The sequence below is a fragment of the Lepidochelys olivacea genome, assembly GCF_965140295.1.
Source record: "Lepidochelys olivacea isolate rLepOli2 genome assembly, chromosome: 2".
NCBI lineage: Eukaryota > Metazoa > Chordata > Testudines > Cheloniidae > Lepidochelys > Lepidochelys olivacea.
In genome coordinates this window covers 47,724,031-47,747,385 of record NC_140412.1, presented here as the reverse complement: position 1 = coordinate 47,747,385, position 23,355 = coordinate 47,724,031, and the positions used below count along the sequence as shown (strand labels likewise).

At 43.5% G+C, this 23,355-nt stretch overlaps 1 long non-coding RNA gene across 1 annotated transcript in view; it reads left to right on the top strand.

Moving 5' to 3' along the window:
* The window catches only part of LOC311517097, a 117,710-nt gene that overhangs the window by 54,861 nt on the left and 39,494 nt on the right, over positions 1–23,355 (top strand). The window contains exon 2 of the long non-coding RNA XR_014710581.1: positions 13,677–13,811. This is a non-coding gene — a long non-coding RNA (uncharacterized lncRNA). The remainder of the gene's footprint in view (positions 1–13,676; positions 13,812–23,355) is intronic.

Sequence of the window (23,355 nt, the reverse complement as noted above, 5' to 3'; positions counted from 1 at the left end):
GGCGGGGAGCGGTTCCCCTGCACCCCCCCCCCCGGGTTACCTGCTGCGCTGCAGGCAGCCCTCCTCACACCCCTCTGCCCCAGCTCACCTATGCTCCGCCTCCGCCTTCTGGGGCCTGAGTGCGAAGCCGCTGCTTGCTTCTCAGCCCTCCCAGGCTTCCCGCGCGAACAGCTGATTTGCGGGAAACCGGGGGCGGAGAAGCAGAGTGGGGTGGCGCATTCAGGGGAGGAGGCGGAGCGGAGGTGAGGTGAGCTGAGGCCGGGCGGAGAGCTGCTGGTGGGTGCTCTGCACCCACCAAATTTTCCCCGTTGGTGCTCCAGCCCCAGAGCACCCACGGAGTCGACGCCTAAGGCACCACTTTTGGCCAGTTGTTAAATTTAGAAGTCGTGGGACAACCAGTTGTAAAAGGGCTTCTAAATTTAAGAACCAGTTCCAGTGAACCGGTACGAACCGGCTCCAGCTCACCACTGGGTGTATCCAGCACACCATAATACTGACTGCATTTCACTTTCCAGGCCTACATAGTCTGGCAGGCCATCTAAGAAGGCATTTTCCTCAGAATCATGAATAGTCCATAAAGGTTTCGACCATTTTCAATCACTGGGGTGGACCCACCTAAATCTGTTTGCTATGGAACATAACAAGAAATGCAAAGTGTGTTCCAAGGGGTTCCAGAATCTGGGGTCTTATGGAGATGCCTTCCTAATCCCCTGGACTCAGTGTCTGTTGTACGCTTTTCCCCCAATTCTTCTGATCCCATGGGTCTTAAGGAAGGTCGGAGAGGACAAGGCCTCAGTTATGCCAATAGCTCCAGCAATACTGGCCCTAGCAATACCTGTTCACAGAAATCAGAAATATCTCGGTAACACCTCTTCTACCAGATTTAATTATTCAGAACAATGGGACACCATTTAATCCAGATGTGTTGCTGCTACACCTCATGGTATGAAACCTGCCTGACTAAGAGACTTGGATAAGAATTGGTCTGTTGACATACAGAGCATATTAATTTAGAGCAGAAAGCAGTCTACAAGGACAACTTATACTTCAAAATGGAAGTATTTTTCATCCTGGATTTAACAACATAATTTTTCTGCACAAGAGACATCTATCTCTCATATCCTTGGTATGTATTACCTTTGAAAATCTCTAGTTTGTGGCTAAACTAATTGTGTTCATTTGGCTGCTATCTCTGCATATCATCCACCAATTCAAGACGATACAGTTTTTTCTCATCCTTCAGTTTAAAAGTTTGTGAAAGGTCTTTTGGGAGAATTCCCTCCATCTTTTAATCTATGGTACTTACCACCATGATGGGACCTCCATTTGAGCCATTAGCCTTATGTTCTTTGCTCCATTTGTCTATGAAGATATCATTCCTCATTGCAATTATATCGAAGCATGCAGGGTCTGTGAATTGCAAGCTCTCCTGGCGGCATCCCCATTTAAAATTTTGCACAGGGATAAAGTTACACTCTGGCCACACCCTAAATTTTCTTCCTAAAATAATCTGTGATTTTCATTTAAATCAGTCTTTTCACTTACCTGTTTTTTCCACAAAGCTGCATTCAACCAAGAGTGAGGCTTTATCATGTACTCTAAATGTTCTCCTGAGCTCTGCCATTTTATTTGACTAGAACAAAACCATTCAGACCATCCCTTAGGCAACTTATTTCCACTGCCAAGAGATTCAAGGGTCAGACAATCTCAAGTCAGAGAATCTCTAATTTGGTGTCATGCTGCATAAAGTAATGTTATGAAGGAGCCAGTATAGAATGCCCAGGTCATGTTAGGTCACATTCCAGCAGAGCAAAGGCCATTTCTGCAGCCTCTCTTAGGGGAATGCCCATAGCTGATATATGTAGGGCTGCTACTGGAATCAGTACGCATACTTCTTCTAGCCATTATTCTTTAGCTCAGGCAACTTGTTCAAATGCCCATTTTGGGAGCCTGTTTTGCAGTCTTGGTTTAATTAGACTTGTGGTACCATCCTCTATTATATACAGCTTGGGAGTCACCAGAATGGAACATGTAAACAAGCATTCAAAAAAGAAAGTTACTTACCTTTAGTGACCGAAGTTCTTTGAAATGTGGTGTTTACATGTGTTCCATTACCCATCCTCTTTTCCCCACGACTGCTGAGTCTAATATCCTAGACTTGATAGTGGTGCAGGAACTGAAGTTTGGTTGGTCACTCTTCCCTCTTATCATCTTGAGAGGAGAGGCACTCACAGTTATCAGGGGAGCAGGTCTGACCGACAGACACTGTTGGCTAATAAGTTCCAGTCTCCAGCATATGAAGTGCATGTACACCACCAGAAGTGGAACTCGTCTAAACAATACACATCGAAGAACTCTGGTTACTAAAGGTAAGTAATTTTCCTATACGCAGACAAGTGTACCTGAATATTTTTCATTATGAGTGAAGTTCTGTTTCTTTACCTAGAGATTTTTTTAAAAGATTCATTAAACTTGGAACTGCTTTTTAAATAAATAAATATATTTTCAAAAATTGTTTAAAAACTCAGAGTATGTATCCACAGTTCAGCATTATATATAAATACACTTTTAAAGGTGATGTGAAAGGACTTTTGCCTGCCAAGACTTCCATGCAATCTGTGAAGGTTCTTGGTATTTCTTCTGCATTTGTTGATATTATCAGTCTGTAATATACAGGAGGAAGAAACTGTATTTCCAAATCCAGGGAAGAATGATTGTGATTCCATTGTGACAGAAGAGACATTGAGACAGAGGGTATGTAGTCCATTAGTAGTGTGGGATCATTATCAGCTATTTATGTTCATGTTTTTAAGTCATTTCTGTTCACCGTTGGGTAAGATTCTAGATATGCCTATATTTTGGCTTTATTCCATAAAATACCACTTCAATAGGGCTACGATTTCACTTGATGAATCCAAGCAGATATCATCACTGCAATTAGATCAGGTATTAGGGAAGTAGGGCACACCACCAAGCAGTCAGGAAAGTCAAATATAGAGCTGATCATATGTAAAAGAATAGAGGTAAAATACTGGATCCACTGATATCCATGGCCAAATTCCTATGGACTTCAACAGAGCCAGAATTTCATCTCAGAGCTGTAAGTATCCTTTACTATACAGGATGCGACTGCATTTGTACATCATGGATTGGGCTGTTTGGATGCAAATACAGTCATCTAATATTTTACGACAGCGTAACAGAGCAGAATTCGGACTATTTTGATATTCAATATGCAAAACAATATAGGTAATTAGCCATTTAAGTCTAATAGGTTCACAATATATTCTGAACAAATTCCATACCGCTAAGCCTAGCTAAAAAATCAGAATATATTTTAAAAAACAATATGACACTTCTTTAGGTTTCCCAGGATTGTACTCAAGAATGTTCAGTGTTTATTTAAAGTAATGATTACATTCTTTGCCTAACCTAAAACCATCCCATATAGTATAAGTCTTCCTCAGCGGTGCATTACTGAAAAAGACTATTTCCTGGAGTGATTTTAGTGTTGAAGGAGACAGTTTTCATTTTGTTTCAAAGGAAAGACCTCTCTCTCTCTCTCTCTCTCTTTAAGTTAGTATCACTAGAATTTTGAATATGAAAATAGACTAAAATAGAAATTGAATAATGTTGATGTTCAGGGCTTATTCATACTGCGGCCTACATTATACTTTACTACGAACAGCAGTTGGATTCTAATAAGCTAATTAGTCTGGTGTCCCTCAATACTGTATGAGTGGAACAAATGTAAAGGGCAGGAGATGGAAATAGGGTGGTTTGGGAGGAGAGGATAAAGAAAAGAACAATTGATATTTGGTGATGAATGAATTGGTGATTTGGTTTATACTTTTTATATTGCAACACTGTAATCAAAAACAGTATTTTCCAAATCTGAATGCATACAGAATCAAGAAGAAAACCTAAAATTAGGCTTTAAAGGGGGAGACATTATCATAAATATCCCAAAGAGCACTTACAGCCTGATCCAAAGCCCATTGAAATCAATGAGAGTCTTTTCACTGAATTTAATGGGCTTTGGATCAAGCTTTTAGTCAAGCCACGTCCTCCCTCCCCCAGACCCCCAATGAACACTGTGTGCTTAGTTAAAATAAAACATTACTGATAGCCTTGCTTAGTATATACACTCCAAGTGACTCTTTCCTCATTGTTTAATACATAGTGGAGAGTATTTTAACCTTTCAAGGGGCCTCAAAGACATCAAAAAGATACAACTTCATCAGCAGACAGTGTCCATTAGCTGTTCTGTGCTAAGGCAATGACTGTTTTACTGAGGTCACCAAGGCTCTTATCAAACAAATGGATTTGAAAGGTATAGGTCAAGATGATTCCCTGGGAATCAATGTTCTTTTTCGTATATATTTTACACAACATTATTCACATCCTTTGTACTCACAGCTCAAGCTATCACTTCTCGAGTATTATTTTAGCATTTTTACCTGCAACACTCTGCAGGGTTTATGAAATACTAATTTCACAGACTAAGATTCTATTAAAGAAAATTCTATGCACTTTTTAGGCACATAGTTGTAGATATTATCGTTTGACATGGTGGACCTAAGGAGAAAGTAGGTCTAAGTCTCAGAGAGGACTGCAAGTTATAGCATCATGCTACAGATGGCATTATTTACAGTGATTGGTGAATCATCTGTTCTTTACTTACCATTCTTCTCAAAGCCTCCTTCCACGCCCCAATAGTTCACGATAGAACCCATTGAGTAAAATCGAGTTATTGCGAAATATCAAAAGTCTTCATGGGAAGTTACTTAAAATCTCATGACAATTCTCATGATAACTGCATGCATCCCAGTTTTTCATTATTACACACAATAATCAATCCATAAGAAGGACTACACAGTAGATTCAGTGAGTTGATAATAAGCTCATACTTTACCAATGGGGACTAGAGTTCATAAACAGAGCTCCGTATATATTTTACATTTAATGTGAAATCCAAATTGGTGAATTTGATAGGTTTGCCATGTGAAAATGAGCCCATAAAAACTTCTTTTCACCATTTACATTGTTTTTCATGCAGTGAAAATGAGATTTGAGCATCAGAATAGAGATCAGATATTGAAGGCAAACATTTCCAGTATACTCATACATTCTGTGTAAGCCCTGAACTTGGACGTACTTGCAGCTAAGCCCCAACTGTGGGGTAACTGAACTAACGGGGCTATGCCCCAAACTAAAGAGACTCTAAAAAGAAGTAGCCAGGAAAGCGAGTCTTGAGCCCCACCCTGCCCCAGAAGTGATGCAGACCCATCAACCCCTGTTTAGGGGTTGAACTACACAGGGCCCATGGGAAGGATCTGGGTCCTCTGCCAACCCGTCTGACCAATGATCTAGCCACTAGGCCACCTGGCCACCGAAGGCCCTATCATAGGAGCCCATTCAAAATATTCAGATCCAGATTCAAATGTTTCAAATAACCCCAGACTTTATAAGGTGTGGAACTAAAATCTTGGCTTTGACTACCCCCCGAACCTTTAGGGAATCTAGTGTATTATGAAGATATTTGGAAATTGGTAACTGGTTTGGGGTTCAGATTTTAACAGGTGTGAAAGTAAAATTGAACTCTTACCGGTATGGGGGCTGCCTCCACAGCCCCTCCCCGCCCCGGGAAGGGACATAAGGAGTGGGGCTGGAGGGGTCAGCATCCCCCAGCCAGCCCATCTGCGCTGCCTGGCCCGCACCGCCTGGGGCTCCAGTGGTGATTTAAAGGGCCTGAGACTCCGGCTGCTGCAGTCGCGGCGCCTGGAGCCCTGGGCCCTTTTAAATTGCTGGCCCAGGGGCAGCTGCTCCTTTTGCCCTGCCCCACCCCGTCGGTGGCCCCGGGGGGCAAAAGGGGCAACAATGTTAAAGCACTGCTGCTTTAAATTCTGCTGTACGGGCCGATAGTGGCGGCCACTTTTACTGGTACGCCATATAAGCCCGTACCACCTTACTTTCACCCTGGATTTTAATAGCCTCAGCGGTTGGATTTGTCTGGATTTTGGATTTTGATTTGGAAGGGTGGGAGGAAAAATAAAATTACTTATAAATAATAATTCCCTCCTGATATTTCCTTTTTGTTTCTCCCATACAGAAGTATTTAACATAGCAGGCCAGATTCTCAACTGATGTAAACTGTTAGTGCTATTGACTTCAACATGTAAAAACATATGACTGTTTACACCAGTTGAGGATCTGGCCCAATATCTTTAAATGTGAATTATAATTGCACTGGATGTAATTTGCACAAGTATCATGCTGTCCTTAAAGTAGTTTAAGGGCTGTTTTATTCTAGTTGAAAACAAAAGGGCAGGAAGTATTAAAAAAAACAGCCCCATTTTAAATCACTTGACAAATACACAGCTGAATGAAGCCTGCCACAATGAGGGAGGTACAGGTTGTATAGTGAACTGCAGAGGACTATTTGACGTATTAAAAATTACCTGCTCTCTAGGATAATCAGTCCTTCAATTATGCACTAAAACTTGGACTTGGATGTCATCCGTCCAATAATGTATCTGTTATTTGTCAGGATACCCTGGAGCACTCTTTTTGCATATATATATAAATGAAAAACAGACATCAAACATTTTATGTATGCAAAAACAATTTCTGTGTCTATGAGAGCCTTTCTGCAAATGTTCTATGGTCAGGGACTGGGCTCTCAAAAATTTTTAACCACTGCAGAGGGGTGTGTGATTGGGTGTACAGGCCTTTTGTGGCTCCCTGATGGAGGCCCCGCAGTCCTACTACACCCCGCCACAGGAAGGTGGGTCCCCCAGGCCTGCCTAGACAGGCTGTATGAAGCAGCGAATCACAGCCGAGCAGGCTCACATAACAGTTGCTGCAGGGCCTTATCAGTTCAGTTGCTGGCAGGGATCAGAGGAAGGGAGCTCCTCTGGCCAGAGGAGCTTGAGGGATAACCAGAGTTTGGTTCTGGCTGCATTTGCTTAAGCTGTGAGTGAGGTGACCTGAGAACTTTAACCCTAAGGTGAGGGGTGAAGATAAAGTTGCCAGGTGGGAAGAGACCCAGGGAAGTAGTGGCAATCAGTTTAAGTGAGTGGAATGTGGATACTGGTTACAGGGCCCCTGGGTTGGAACCTGAAGTAGGAAGCAGGCCTGGGTCCCCCCACCACCAGCAAAGTGGGGAAACCCCAAGAAAGGGACAAGGTTCATTGGGAGTATAAATGCTGAGAAGGGGGAGAAGGCTCATTTAGAAGCCTGAGCAAAGGGCTGAATTTAAAGCACCTGGATTGGGGCAGACAGAGTTTTGTTGGACTCTTTGCTACCCTGGAAAGGACTGCGTGACCTGGCCAGAAAGCTGAGCAACTGAAGACCTGACAAGCAAGGTTGACAACCTACAGGTGGTGCCAGATGTGGAAAAAGGCCTGCAGTACTGCATGCAATAGCAGGAGGCACTCAAGAAGTGAGTGCCCCCTATTAATGAAGAGCCCGGCTATCCCTCTGCACAGCTACAGACTAGGGACCGAATGGCTAGGCAGCAGTTCTGCGGAAAAGGACCTAGGGGTGACAGTGGATGAGAAGCTGGATATGAGTCAGCAGTGTGCCCTTGTTGCCAAGAAGGCCAATGGCATTTTGGGATGTATAAGTAGGGGCATAGCGAGCAGATCGAGGGATGTGATCGTTCCCCTCTATTCGACATTGGTGAGGCCTCATCTGGAGTACTGTGTCCAGTTTTGGGCCCCACACTTCAAGAAGGATGTGGATAAATTGGAGAGAGTCCAGCGAAGAGCAACAAAAATGATTAGGGGACTGGAACACATGAATTATGAGGAGAGGCTGAGGGAGCTGGGCTTGTTTAGCCTGCAGAAGAGAAGAATGAGGGGGGATTTGATAGCTGCTTTCAACTAGCTGAAAGGGGGTTCCAAAGAGGATGGCTCTAGACTGTTCTCAATGGTAGCAGATGACAGAACGAGGAGTAATGGTCTCAAGTTGCAGTGGGGGAGGTTTAGATTGGATATTAGGAAAAACTTTTTCACTAAGAGGGTGGTGAAACACTGGAATGCGTTACCTAGGGAGGTGGTAGAATCTCCTTCCTTAGAGGTTTTTAAGGTCAGGCTTGACAAAGCCCTGGCTGGGATGATTTAACTGGGAATTGGTCCTGCTTTGAGCAGGGGGTTGGACTAGATGACCTTCTGGGGTCCCTTCCAACCCTGATATTCTATGATTCTATGATTTGTGTTATATTTTCATGGATAGGGGCAACATGTCCGAGGACTACATAATCATTATTCTGAGCCCCAAAAGATGCCTCTGAATCATCTGTAAAATAACTGTACTGAACACACCCCTCAATCCCCATAGTGCATATTCTCCTGGGATTTCTGAAACTAGGCATATGACAACCTGCCTTCTGCCTCAAATTATAGGCAATTAGAGTGGAACAGTTTAGCATATATCTTGCCACACTTTGCTGAAGCTATAGCAATTTCTTAAGATAATTATACTACTTGGTATTCTTTTTCTTTTACTTGATACCATACTAAATCTTTGTTTCTCTTCTTTGCCCTGCCACACAAATAAATTATTGGACTCTTCAGATAAGAGTCAGATCTTTTGTTTGGGAGTTGTTGAAGTCACCAGATGGGTACAAATCCAATAATTCTAAGCTTGAGATGTACCTAGCAGCCAGCAGATAGGAATGTCCCATTATTCCAATTTAGATTATGTTTGTATGTATATTTATATGAGCCAAATTTTCACTTTGATGCAATGGGTAGGTATCCTCAGGATGTACCTTTGGAAGAGTTTGAACCTGGGACCATCAACGCCACAACAGAAGACTTGTCACCTGAACTGAAGTAACTTAATTAGCTATAGGAGACTGTTATAATCTAGTAGATCACCTGCTAAGGGAGAACATGATTCATCCCCTGCCAGTGTGCTACACCCGCACAAAAATTAGGTAGTTTTTAGTTTAGACACTGGATTGATGCTCAGGAGATTCTGCTTAGGTTCCCAGCTCTGCTGCAGACTTCTGTGTAACCTTGGGCAAGTCATTTAATTCCTTTATAAAATGAAGTTAATACTTTCATTCTCAAATACCCTTTGTCTGTTTTATGAGTTTACGCTGTAAACTCTTTGCAGTAGGGATTTTCTCTTAATATGGTCTGTGCAGTGTCTTGTGGACCCTAATAGGGGTCCTAATCTTAGTTGGACTTTTAGGTGCTAATGTAATATAATTGTTCATTATTGTAACACACAGATGCCAATTTGCATTTGTAACTGAATGTTGTAGGCATTTTCGAACAGGCTTCAAGGGTGGTGCATTCTTTTGCAGATGCATCCATTCCACCCGAGTTTGAAGTTTGTCCTTTTGTGGCTTTGTATGTAAACCCCTGCAAAAATTACATCTGAAATTGTCAGAGAACTTCAGCTAGTTTCCTTTCTTCCTTTGTTTTATGGAGCAACATACCAAGTTGCAACCTGAATCCAAACCCATTCTTGTCTTCTCCGTAGACTTCTGGCTTATCCTCTTATGACTATCCACCACAACTGATTGGAAGAGACACCTCTGTCCATAGCTCTTGACTGTGACTGAATGGGGAGTAAAGGTCCCGGAAGTTCTCTATCATTTTCTGACCAGCTCTACAGAAAAAATCTGCCCCACCCTATCCCCAGAAATATTTTGATTTTTCAGCAAAATAAATAATTCTGTTTCAGCAAGGCTGACACAGCCTCACAGGAGTTGCAGTTTGGGTGCCTCGTACCCCTGTTCTCCTCTATGGGCCAAGTTCTCTGGCTGAGATATATCTACATCTCTCCTCTTTCCAAACCATTTTCTCCAGTTACAAATACAAAACATGCTTTGAGGATTGGTTGCAGTCTGAGAGATGAACCACTGAAAACGCAAAGCTATAATTTAATGGACATAGTTCAATAGCTTATCTGCCTAGTTCAGAGACCACATTTCAAAGACCAGATTATCTGATTGTATCTAGTTTTGGTCAGGCCTCTTGGAGAGATTTAAGAAACAATTTTTACTTTTGCCAAGAAACATAAATTATGGAAAGGAAATAACTTTGGATTGAGTGATCACAAATTGATTCCATTTAAATTAAATGGAAGGATAATCAAAACCAGGTTGAAATAAAAAGACGTAGTTGACAAAGGGGCAGTTTTTGTAAAATTTAGGAACTTGGTTTAAAGAAGTCAGCTGGGCTGAAGAGCTGAAAGAAATGTCAAGCTTCCTCTGTATTTAAATCCGTAAGTCCCAAGAAAGGGGGGGGAAAATCCGTGTAGGAAATGTTTCCAAACCCAGCTGGAAGAATAACCACCTTGAAGGTTATTAGGAGTAAGGAGAGAGCCTATAAGGAGTGGAAAAGGGGATTGATCAGCAAAGAAAGCTACATGGTGGATGTTAGAAAATGTAGGAATAAAGCGAGGATTGCTAAAAATCAAACTGAATTATCTCTTGTTAAGGTAATGCAAATAAATAACAGGTTGTTTTAGTTATTTGAATAAAAAGAGACTAAGGGGGATGAGGTTGAATCACTGTGCCAGGTTCGGTACACTTTTGGGCCCTAGGGCCACATCGGGTACAGAAACTGTCTGGAGGGCTGGGTAGGGAAGGCTGGGGGAGGCTATGCCTCTCCAAACAGTGAGGCGTGGCCTGGCCCCCACCCCCATTCCAGCCCCCTGGAACTCCCAACCCCCTGCCCTGCTCCCCACCCCTGACTGCCCCCTGGGACTCCTGCATCCTATCCAATCTTCCCTGCTCCCCACCTCCAGAGACCCCCTTGCCCCCTAACCAACCCTCCCTGCTCTCCCCATCCCACGTTACCTGTGGGGTGGGGGGAAGGGGGGCTCAGTCCTTTCCCTGTGCATTTTCCCTGCTCCTTTGGCTGCTCTCCCCGGCAGTCGGGCAGGGCTCGGCTGCTGAGGACAAGGGCCAAGCATGCTGGAGGGGGGCCCTGGTTTGCTCTTCTCCTGTCCCTGGCAGCAGGGCCCAGGCCCCTTGACCACCCCCTCTGCAGCCTCCCCTGCTCCTCGCCTCCCCCGAGCTCCCCCTGACCGCGCCGCCGTGGAGCACCAGGTCTGGCCGCACTATAGCCGCGCCGCCCAGCCGGAGCTGCTGCCCAGGTGCAGGGGGAAGTGTGACTGTGAGGGAGGGAGGGAGGGGAGCAGAAGGGGAGGGGCCAGGTGCTAGCCTCCTTCCTGCTCACCACTCTGCTGGGGAGTTGGGCTGGCTCCTCTGCAAGCCTGTCCTGACCCCGCTCCCTGGCAGGAGCTCAGAGGCCAGAGAAAAGGGACTTTTGGGCTGGATGTGGCCCACGGGCCCTAGTTTGCCCCCATCTGCACTGTGCAGTGTGGATAGGAAGGAGATTAAAGATAACCTAGGTATGGTCCAAAACCAAAATGAATACTTTGCCTTGGTTTTCTATAAGTAAGATCATATGGAACATACCATAGAATCATAGAAGATCAGGGTTGGAAGGGACCTCAGGAGGTCATCTAGTCCAACCCCCTGCTCCAAGCAGGACCAATCCCCAACTGAAAAAAAAAAAGAGAAAAGAGAAAAAGCCTCAGACTGTGCTTCTAACAGTCATCATCAAGCCCCCACTTCCTGGGGCAAAGCAGCAGGAAGTTGTCTTGTCAACAGGCAGTTTCACAGTCTGGATTCTTTTTCCTGTCTCAGGGTCTAGACGGATCACTCTCCCTCCATCATAACAGGCTAGCCAGCGTTTGTCTTCTGTATCAATACACATTCCATCAGGGATGGTTTCTTCCTTTTCTAGCTTGTACATACTCCTGTGATTGGAAATTTTTTCTGTTTGCAGGTCATAATCAAAGGCATCCACAGAGTAGGACAGGCTATCAATGTAAAAGAAAGTCTTGTGATCCAGTGACCAATCCAAGCCATTAGAGATGTCCACCTGATCAAAATGCTTCACTACAGAATGATCAGGGAAGAGTGTATACAGATCACCTTTGTGTCTCTCTAGCACACCAAGGTGCTAGAAGGCAGTGTAGCTGCTGGAAATGAGTGTCAGGAATGGAAATTACCACATCTGAGGTGGAAGAAAAACTCCGAGTTTAATACACTCGGACTGGGGGGACTAAACTTCCATCCCAGAATACTGAAAGAACTGGCACATGAGATTGATAGTCTGGTAGCAAGGATTTTTAGCAAATCTGTCTGTGCAGGGGTAGCACCATATGACCTGGAGACTAGCTAATGTCATACCTATATTTAAGAAAGGGGGTGGGAAGTAACCTCAGTAGTATGCAATGTTTTAGAACAAATTGTGAAGGAAAGAATAATTTATAGAGGTAAAGGGGATGTAATGCAACATGGGTTTACCAAAGGTAGATCATTTCAGATTTCTTCTTTGACAGATCTAATATACTTGGACTCCAATGAAGCATTTGATATGGTATCACATGGGGAAACTATTAAATTGGACAAGATGGGGATCAGTGCAAGCACTGTAAGATGGATAGGGAATTGGCCCAAGGGGAGAAGGCAATGGGTTGTGCTGAAAGGTGAATTATCAGACTGGAGGGAGTTTACTAATGGATTTCCTCAAGGATTGATCTTGGTGCCAATTTTATTAAACATCTTTATCAATGATCTTGGCACAGATCATTGGGAGTGTGCTAATTAAATTTGCTGATGATACAATGTTGGGAGGCATCGTCAATGCAGAGGAGGATTGAAATATTATTCAGGAAGATCTGGATGACCTTGAAGACTGGAGTGACAAAAATGGGATGAAATTCAAAAGTACCAAGTGCAAGGTCATGCACATAGGGTCTAATAATAATTTCTGCTACAAGCTGGGGAAAATCATCAGTTGGAAGTGGCAGAGCAGGAAAGAGCTGGCTGTGGGTCAATCACAGGGTGACTGAGCCACTAACATGATGCAGCGGTGAAAAAGGCAAATGCCATTCTAGGATGTATTAAGTGAGGCATTTCCAGTAGAGAGAGAGAGAGGAATTAATGCTTTATACAACGCACTGGTAAGACCTCATTTGGAATACTGGGTACAATATCAATCACCCATGTTCAAGAAAGATGAACTTAAAAAGATGAACAGGTGCAGAGAAGAGCTAGTAGGGGCAATGGAGGGCCTGTCTTATGAGAAGAGACTGGAAGAGCTTGGCTTGTTTGGTTTAACACAGTGGTTTTCAACCTATGGTCTCTGGACCCTAGGGGGTCCACAGATTATGCCTAAGATTTCAAAAGAGCTCTGCACCTCCATTCAATTTTTTTTCAGGGCGTCCACACATAGAAAAGGTTGAAAACCACTAATCTAGCAAGAAGAAGGCTGAGAGGGGATATACAAACAGCTGTAGGAGCACAGGAACTAGCAAACAGAGCTATAAACAGGGGAGTTTGTGTGGGAGTTCTGTTGGAGGAGAAGGTATTTGTATTTGGTTTTATATTTGTATTATTTGTATGTGTAGAGGCTTCTAGGGGCTTTGTGCTGGGAGAGAAGCTGAGCCCTGATTAGGGGGCGGGGCTTCTCTGACTAGGGGTCCTATAAAGGTAGCAGCCAGTCAGGCAGTGGCACAGGAGCCAGCAAACAGAGCTGTAAACAGGAGAGTTTGAGGGGGAGTTTGTATTGTGGTGCTTGTTTGGGGTTTGTTTTTGCTGTGGGTGATGGTGTTTTGGTGTGGTTTGTGTTTCCCAGATTAACAGTATTTAGGTGGGAAGACTGTGACAGATACAGAGGCAGCAGCGGGAGTGACCCATGTAGTGGAAGACACAATGAAGATGACTGGATGTGGAAGCTGTGGCATGTACATGATCCTGGAGGGGGTACCTGGTAAGAGTTTTGTGTGCAAGAAATGCCGTCTGATAGAGCTGGTGGAGGAAAAGATCCGAGGTTTGGAGATGCAGGTGGAAAGTCTGGTTGAGTTTAGAAAGGGGGTCGAGCAGATTATGGAGCAAAGACATGAGGTATCTGAAGGGAAAAGCTCAGACTTGCAGATGGAAGCAGGACTGAGGAATTCTTAGGGGAGACTGGGTGAGGAAAGTGGTCAGTGGAAGTATGTGACTAAAAGAACCAGGCAGAGACAAAGATGGACTAGTGAAGGAGAAATAGAGCTCAAGAACAGGTTTGCAGAGTTGGAAAATGAAGAAGGGGCTCAGCAGGTGGACACTGAAGGTGGAAGGGCAAGGAAGAAGAGGAGAGGCTAGTCCTATAGGAAAAGGGGAAGAGTCAATGGAGACTACACCAAATATGAGCTCCAGGAGGATACAGGATGGGTTGAAGAGGATTACAAGGGAGAATAGGAATGGAAAGAACTTGCAGCCAGAGGGAACAGGGGATAGACTGGAGAATAGCACTATCATCAGGAAAAGGCAGGTCTATGTGATCGGGGACTCTTTACTGAGAAGATCAGACAGGCCTGTAACCAGAGCTGATCCAGAGAATAGAAGGGTATGCTGTCTTCCAGGAGCTAAGATACGGGATGTAGACTTGAGGTTGAAAAGGATCCTAAAGGGAGCAGGAAAGAATCCTCTAATTATACTTCATGTGGGATCAAATGATATGGCTAGATTCTCACTGGAAATTATTAAGGGAGACTAGGCTAGGCTGGGGAAGATGCTTAAGGAAATCGAGGCTCAGGTGATCTTTAGTGGGATTCTGCCTGTTCCTAGAGAAGGGCAAGAAAGGCGTGACAAGATTATGACCATCAACAGATGTCTTAGGCAGTGGTGCTATAAGGAGGGCTTTGGGATGTATGGCCACTGGGAGGCATTCATGGACAGAGGACAGTTCTCTTGGGATGGACTTAATCTGAGTAGGGAAGGAAATAGACTTCTAGGATGGAGGCTGGCACAACTGATTAAGAGAGCTTTAAACTAGGAATTTGGGGGAGACTGTTGGGAGATGTCCAGCTAATCTCCACGCCGGATTTTAGCATTGAGAGGGAAGAAAACGAAGTAAGAAAGGATACAGCCGTGGGTAGGAGAATATATATAAGGAAGAAGGGCAGTGTGGATACCAGTGTAATAGGTTATACTGGCTGTAGAATGACCATGCCTAATAGGGTACAGAATTGAGCGAGGCCAAACAGCAAACATTAAGATGTTTGTACACCAATGCGAGGAGCCTAGGTAACAAAATGGAGGAACTAGAGCTACTGGTGCAGGAAGTGAAACCAGATACTATAGGGATAACAGAAACATGGTGGACTAGTAGTCATGACTGGACTACAGGTATTGAAGGGAATGTGCTGTTTAGGAAAGACCAAAATAAAGGTAAAGGTGGTGGAGTAGCATTGTATATCAATGATGAGGTAGAATGTAAAGAAATAAGAAGCGATGGAATGGATAAGACAGAGTCTGTCTGGGCAAAAATTACTCTGGGGAAGAAAATTATTAGAGCTTCCCCTGGGATAGTGCTTGGTGGGTGCTATAGTCTGCTGGGATCTAATTTGGATATGGATAGAGCCCTTTTTAATGTTTTTAATGAAGTAAATACTAATGGAAACTGCGTGATCATGGGAGACATTAACTTCCCAGATATAGACTGAAGGACAAGTGGTAGTAATACTAATAGGGCTCAGATTTTCCTAGATGTGATAGCTGATGGATTCCTTCACCAAGTAGTTGCTGAACTGACTAGAGGGGATGCCATTTTAGATTTGGTTTTGGTGCGTAGTGAGGACCTCATAGAAGAAATGGTTGTAGGGGATAATCTTGGTTCAAGTGATCATGAGCTAATTCAGTTCAAACTGAACAGAAGGATTAACAAAAATAGATCTGCAACTAGGGTTTTTGATTTCAAAAGGGCTGACTTTCAAAAATTAAGGAAATTAGTTAGAAGTGGATTGGACTGAAGAATGTATGGATCTAAAGGTAGAGGAGGCCAGGGATTACTTTAAATCAAAGCTGCAGAAGCTATCGGAAGCCTGCATCCCAAGAAAGGGGGAAAAATTCATAGGCAGGAGTTGTAGACCAAGCTGGATGAGCAAGCATCTCAGAGAGGTGATTAAGAAAAAGCAGAAAGCATACAGGGAGTGGAAGATGGGAGGGATCAGCAAGGAAAGCTACCTTATTGAGGTCCGAACATGTAGGGATAAAGTGAGACAGGCTAAAAGTCAAGTAGAGTTGGACCTTGCAAAGGGAATTAAAACCAATAGTAAAAGGTTCTATAGCCATATAAATAAGAAGAAAACAAAGAAAGAAGAAGTGGGACTGCTAAACACTGAGGCTGGAGTGGAGGTCAAGGATAATCTAGGCATGGCCCAATATCTAAACAAATACTTTGCCTCTATCTTTAATAAGGCTAAAGAGGATCTTAGGGATAATGGTCGCATGACAAATGGGAATGAGGATATGGAGATAGATATTACCATACCTGAGGTAGAAGCGAAACTCGAACAGCTTAATGCGACTAAATCGGGGGGCCAAGATAGTCTTCATCCAAGAATATTAAAGGAATTGGCACACGAAATTGCAAGCCCATTAGCAAGAATTTTTAATGAATCTGTAAACTCCGGGGTTGTACCATATGATTGGAGAATTGCTAACATAGTTCCTATTTTTAAGAAAGGGGAAAAAACGTGATCCGGGTAACTACAGGCCTGTTAGTTTGACATCTGTAGTATGCATGGTCTTGGAAAAAATTTTGAAGGAGAAAGTAGTAAAGGACATTGAAGTCAATGGTAAATGGGACAAAATACGACATGGTTTTACAAAAGGTAGATCATGCCAAACCAACCTGATCTCCTCCTTTGAGAAAATAACAGATTTTTTTTAGACAAAGGACAGTAGATCTAATTTACCTAGATTTCAGTAAGGCGTTTGATACCGTGCCACATGGGGCATTATTAGTTAAATTGGAAAAGATGGGCATCAATATGAAAATTGAAAGGTGGATAAGGAATTGGTTAACAGGGAGACTACAGCGGGTCCTACTGACAGGTGAACTGTCAGGCTGGAGGGAGGTTACCAGTGGAGTTCCTCAGGGATCGGTTTTGGGACCAATCTTATTTAATCTTTTTATTACTGACCTCGTCACAAAAAGTGGGAGTGTGCTAATAAAGTTTGCGGATGACACAAAGCTGGGAGGTATTGCCAATTTAGAGAAGAACCGGGAAATCATACAGGAAGATTTGGATGACCTTGTAAACTGGAGTAATAGTAATAGGATGAAATTTAATAGTGAGAAGTGTAAGGTTATACATTTAGGGATTAATAAGAATTTTAGTTATAAGCTGGGGACGCATCAATTAGAAGCAACGGAGGAGGAGAAGGACCTTGGAGTATTGGTTGATCATAGGATGACTGTGAGCCGCCCATGTGATATGGCCATGAAAAAAGCTAATGCGGTCTTGGGATGCATCAGGCAAGGTATTTCCAGTAGAGATAAAGAGATATTAGTACCGTTATACAAGGCACTGGTGAGACCTCACCTGGAATACTGTGTGCGGTTCTGGTCTCCCATGTTTAAGAAGGATGAATTCAAACTGGAACAGGTACAGAGAAGGGCTACTAGGATGATCCGAGGAATGGAAAACCTGTCTCATGAAAGGAGACTCAAGGAGCTTGGCTTGTTTAGCCTAACCAAAAGAAGACTGAGGGCAGATATGATTGCTCTCTATAAATATATCAGAGATAAATACGGGAGAGGGAGAGGAATTATTTAAGCTCAGTACCAATGTGGACACAAGAACAAATGGATACAAACTGGTCATTGGGAAGTTTAGACTTGAAATTAGACGAAGGTTTCTAACCATCAGAGGAGTGAAGTTTTGGAATAGCCTTCCAAGGGAAGCAGTGGGGGAAAAAGACCTATCTGGCTTTAAGATTAAACTCAATAAATTTATGGAGGAGATGGTATGATGGGATAACATGATTTTGGTAATTAATTATCTTTAAATATTCATGGTAAATAGGCCCAATGGCCTGAGATGGGATGTTAGATGGGGTGGGATCGGAGTTACTACAGAGAATTCTTTCCTGGGTATCTGGCTGGTGAATCTTGCCCATATGCTCAGGGTTCAGCTGGTCGCCATATTTGGGGTTGGGAAGGAATTTTCCTCCAGGGCAGATTGGAAGGGGCCCTGGGGGCTTTTCACCTTCCTCTGTATCATGGGGCATGGGTCTCTTGCTGGAGGATTCTCTGCTCCTTGAAGTCTTTAAACCACGTTTTGAGGACTTCAGTAGCTCAGACATAGGTGAGAGGTTTTTCGGAGGAGTGGATGGGTGAAATTCTGTGGCCTGCGTTGTGTAGAAGGTCGGACTAGATGATCATAATGGTCCCTTCCGACCTTAGTATCTATGAATCTATAATTGTTGTCTGTAAATCGTAGGGAGGGTGAAGACATATTTACGGTAAAGGACAATGTTGGCACAAGAAAAAAATGAGTACAAAGTGACCATGAACAAATTCAGGCTGGAAATTAGAAGAAGGTTTCTAATCATCAGAGGGGGGAGGTTCTGGAACACCCTTCCCAAAAGGCGTTGTGGGGACAAACAACTTAATTAGTCTTACGAGAGAGCTGGACAAACTTATGGGTGAAATTGTATGATGGGGTTACTTGTGATCCTATGGGGCAGGGCTCAACATCCATGGGGTTCCCTTTTGGTTTTTCTTATGTTACTAAAGCTCATACTTAGGGTTTCAGATGGCCATCAGCAGGGATCAGGAAGGGATATTTTTCCTCCCCAGTGTATTGTGGGTCAACTTTTTAAAATCTCCTTCCTCAAAGCATCACAGATGGCCATAATTGGAGATGGAAAAGTTGGTGGGGGTGGGCCAGGGCTCTGAGGTGGCACAATCATGCTCTTTATCTCAGATGCCTGGCTGGCTGGATCTTACTCACATGCTCAAGGTCTGAGCACCACATGTGGGGTCAGGAAGAAATGACCTTGGGGTTTTTGTTTTTGTTTTTTGTTTTGCCTTCCTTTTCAGTGTGTGAGTGTGGGTCACTTGCCAGGAATATCTGGGTAGATCTCACTTAATCCATTGCAGGGGGGGGGGGGCATCAAGCAGTGGTGCACCTTCATCCCTCCTGTTCTCTGCCTGTGGTGCATAATAGTCTAGTCTCCTGTGGGTTGTAATACTTTGATCTTATTTTGGTTGTTGGGACTAGTGTGCAAGTGCTGTGTGTGTGTGGCCTGTGATACACAGGCCGTCAGATTAGTTGGTCTAGTGGTCCCTTCTGGCCTTGAACTGTGTGACTCTGACTTTCCGTTACAGAGGGAGAAAGTGAGAAAGAGGCAGACTGTGAACAAAATAGCTGTTGTAGACTCAGATTTCTGACTTGAATCTCTAATTCTAGACCTGAAGTGAAACCCTAGGCAGAATCAATGGTAGTGACTAGCAGGGTGTGTATTTTTGGAACTCTTAAGAGGAAAATTTACTGTCCAAGCCTGAAACATCCATTGGCAGCAGACAGTGAAAAACTTAGATATGCAGAATCAAAAACAGAACCAGTCAACTGAAAAGACTTCAGCAGGGAACATTCAGAAGGAATTGTTTCCAAAAGACTTGGGTTAATTACTTATGACTGTGAGTTACCAGGCCTGAAAAGTTGGAGTTGGTTCTTTTAGTACCTACAATTTGTAATATTACCTTTTTAAAACTGTTAATTTGAATGGCTTTTTTTATTTTTGGGATGAAGGGGAATCATGGTGGTTGCTATTAGTCTTTAGCAATAGTTACTAAATCATGGTATTTGAAATAGTACAGAATTCCTGTAGACACAGAATAGAAAATAATTGTGGGTAAATATTGTTTGTTTTATTTTTTAAGAGCTCTCTCTCCTGGCATCTTAGAGTGGCTACATTAGAGAGTACAGTGGCACAGCTGCATTGGTCCAGCTGTGCTGCTATAAGCTCTCTAGTGTAGCCATGCCCTTAGTCCCAGGGGTGAAAGTAACTTAACAGACTTACCGGTACGCATGGCAGCTGGGGGGGAGGGGGTGAACTGGTAAGCGGGAGGGGGGGTGGCTCTGGGGCCCTGGAAGGGGTGGGGCCTCAGGCAGAAGGGATGGAGCCTCAGGAGGAAGGGGGGCCTTGGGCAGAAGGGGGCGGGGCTGGGGCCAGACTCTCTCAACCAGCCCTTCAGCGCTGCCTGGCCTGCACCACCTGGGGTCTGGCGATGATTTAAAGGGCCCAGGGCTCCAGCTGCTGCCGGGAGCCCTGGGACCTTTTAAATCGCTGGGCCCCAGGGCAGCTGCCCCTTCCCTCCTCCCCGGTCAGTGGCCCTGCTGGTATGGTCGGTTGTGTACCGGCAGCCACTTTCTTACTGGTACGCAGGACCGGATCGGTTTACTTTCACCTGTGTTTAGTCCCAACCTTCCTGTTGCCTCACTGATGCTTGTCTGGCTGAATTTGGATGGCCATTTTAATTAAATTTATCACTCTGGTACTGTTGTTGCCATCTAGGCAATGTCTCGTCTGAGCCTAACCTACACAACACATGCTCGGGCACTATGTTAGATGGCAACTGAGTTATGCTAGTGTGCAAACTGAATCAGGCTAATAGCACGTAGTGCTAGTGTTGGTTCCTACTGATGCCAGTTTTATTTCTTTGCCAGTCTCTTGCTCAAGAAAGACTCCTCTTTTAATGAGGTTTTATCAGGAAACTGGGGACAGGAATATCGTTTACCATCTGAGGCTGGGCCTTCCATGCGCCACAGTTCAGGAAAGAAACAAGTCAAATGACAGTTGTTACTGAAGAATTTGGGAGTCTGTCAAAAGGGCTGGTTTAAATGGTATTACCACATATGCCACCATTTGCTCACTGTCCGTGAGCGACTTGCTTACTGCATGGGAAGGGTGGTATCTTTATGTTCAATCGTCTGTTCTAAAACAGGCCTGTCGTTGTTCCTCTACAAAGCTGGACATATTTTCAAGAGCTGTCATGAGTAAAATCTGGCTTGCTAAGCAGAACTAGTGATTTACTTAAAGGAGGGAAGTTAGAATGGCAAGAGAACTCCTGTACAAGTGGAGTAAAGTCATAGTGAGAAGCTGTTTGTCTGAAGGGTCCTGTTAAGAACAGCTACAAGAATCACTTCTGTACATTGAACATCAGGCTACAGTCTAACACATTGTTACATCGTGTTTTCTGTAGTTTGGTTCAGACAAGACAGTCTGTATGATAATCATCTGTTTAAACAAATCAAATGGAATATATGCCATATTTGCACATGTTGATTTAAACCATTATTACCCTTCCCTTTGTTATTGTATGGTAATGACTTGGTCCTATGGATATAGAGTAGCCATTTAGTGGTACATTTTTAAAGCAGCATAAAGTACAAACTCAGATCTTGTTAAGCAATAAAGGGCTTTATGTATAGATCTCGAACAGACTACTTCAGGAGATCATGTCTCCAATGGTCATGTAGTGTAGTTTAGTAAGAACAGCAAGCCAAATAGCTCACAATAGCCATCATTTCCCCTTGCTGTATCTTTACTAAAATCATCTGAGATTCAAGATAGTCTGTTTGGGAAAGGGTTTTTGGTATTCTGTATGTAGCTTTATTCTCTTGCCAGCAAATATAAAAATATATTATTTACTCTTGCTGGTAGCTTTCCAGAGTTGTGATAACATAACCACTTTTTCATCTATCTCATCTTGGATAAATTTCATTCCAGCCATTAAGGGACCCATATGTGGATTCTTCTCCTTGAAGGAATATTTCTGTACGATTTCTTTATGCCTTTAGACATTGTCATTGCCCATTTGTGGTTCACGACAGGCCCCACTCACGCCACAGATTCTCAGGATATTTGTTTTACATTTTTGTATGTCTGAAAGTTCATTTTCCACTATCCTAGTGAAACACTGCCATAAAGTCATGCACAGCCGTGCCTGTCAAAGATGGGTGATCCTGAAAATACCCAAATATGGAATCAGAATACTATTTTTTTTACCTCTGAATCAAAGGCATGACTTGGAACTAATGGTGTTTAGATTATTTTTTTTCTAGTAGGATTATATTTTTAGAAGCAATGTTGGCACTATTTTTGTGCAGTAACACTTTGCACAAACTTGAGGCTGAATCCAAACAAATCTTTTCGCTCAGCTGCCCATTTTTCACAGCACAGCAGAGGCAGCAATAATGAAGCTTCAATCTCCATTTCATAACTCTCTTCTGTAATTCCCTCCCCACAGCACTGCCCCAATATCTAGGGAAAGGAAGGAAATAGGTTAATGCTTTCCCTGGCAGAATGAGATTTACATAGGGCACAACCTCACAGGAGCTCCAACTGAGAAATTTCCTGTTGAAGTCAATGGGAGTCAAATACTCAGAACTTAGGAAATGCCAGAATTAAGACTGTCTGTGCAGTCTTAATTTTGCCGCCTTGTGCATGTGCATGATGATACAATCTTCAAATTACATGATCACAAACTATTTTTTCCACAGGCCTCTTGCATCGTTCAGTGCAAAGGATGGACAGTGATCACAGAATAGGCAGCTATTCTGTATTTTGTGTTATCCTGACTGTTCAATGTGTTGTGTCACCAACCCATATTTATGGCATACTTTCAAACTTTACTCTGAAGAGAGAATTATTAACTTCATGGGCTCTTCTGTGGCGTTCATCACTGCCCCACTGGTTCTCAGTTCCAGTCTCTTGCCCAGTCAGTCGCAATCTCCCATGCCAACTCCAAGTCCTATTTCCTCTCTTCCCATGCACCAGCCTCCAGTCTGAGTCTCCCCCCCTCCCCACACACCCCTAGGCTCCTTTTCCCAATCTACTCCTCTTACCTCTGGTCTGGCTCTCATCCCCTCTCCATTTGAATCAGGGAGCTTTCTCCTCCGTGCTGCCTGGGCTGAGGGAGGAGACATAGTCTGTCTGCTCTTAGTTAAGGTACACCAACTTGGACCTGACACAGCCTTCAGTAGTCTAGAGCTGCAATTAGAGGGAAAGTCCTGCTCAGACATAGGCTGGAACAAGCTCACCATGGATGGAATCTTTAGGAAATTTAGCTGCTAAAACCTAAAGCCTCTTCTAAGCATGTGCAAACTGCTTAACTCCCCCCTGCTCCCCCCAAGGCTTGCTTATATGTTAACCAAATTTGGACAGATTTTCAAGGGGATGGCAAATTTTTAAGTCCCTGCTCCAAAGCATAGGGGAGCTACAGCTTTTCAAAGACAGTTTTGCCATGGGCAATACACTATTTTTTCCTAGCCTTCTTGGAAATGATTTGACCATTTTAGCAGAAAATAATAAGAAAATCAGACAAACACTGACACTTGGTAAGGTAAATTTCAGCCCAAACGGTTATAGTTTGACAAATTTACAAGGAGCTGAAAACAGAATCTTATAATGGGAAGTGGCTGGCAACCTTAATAATAGGCAGTTCTCCCGGCATCACTTCTAATTAGAGGAAATAT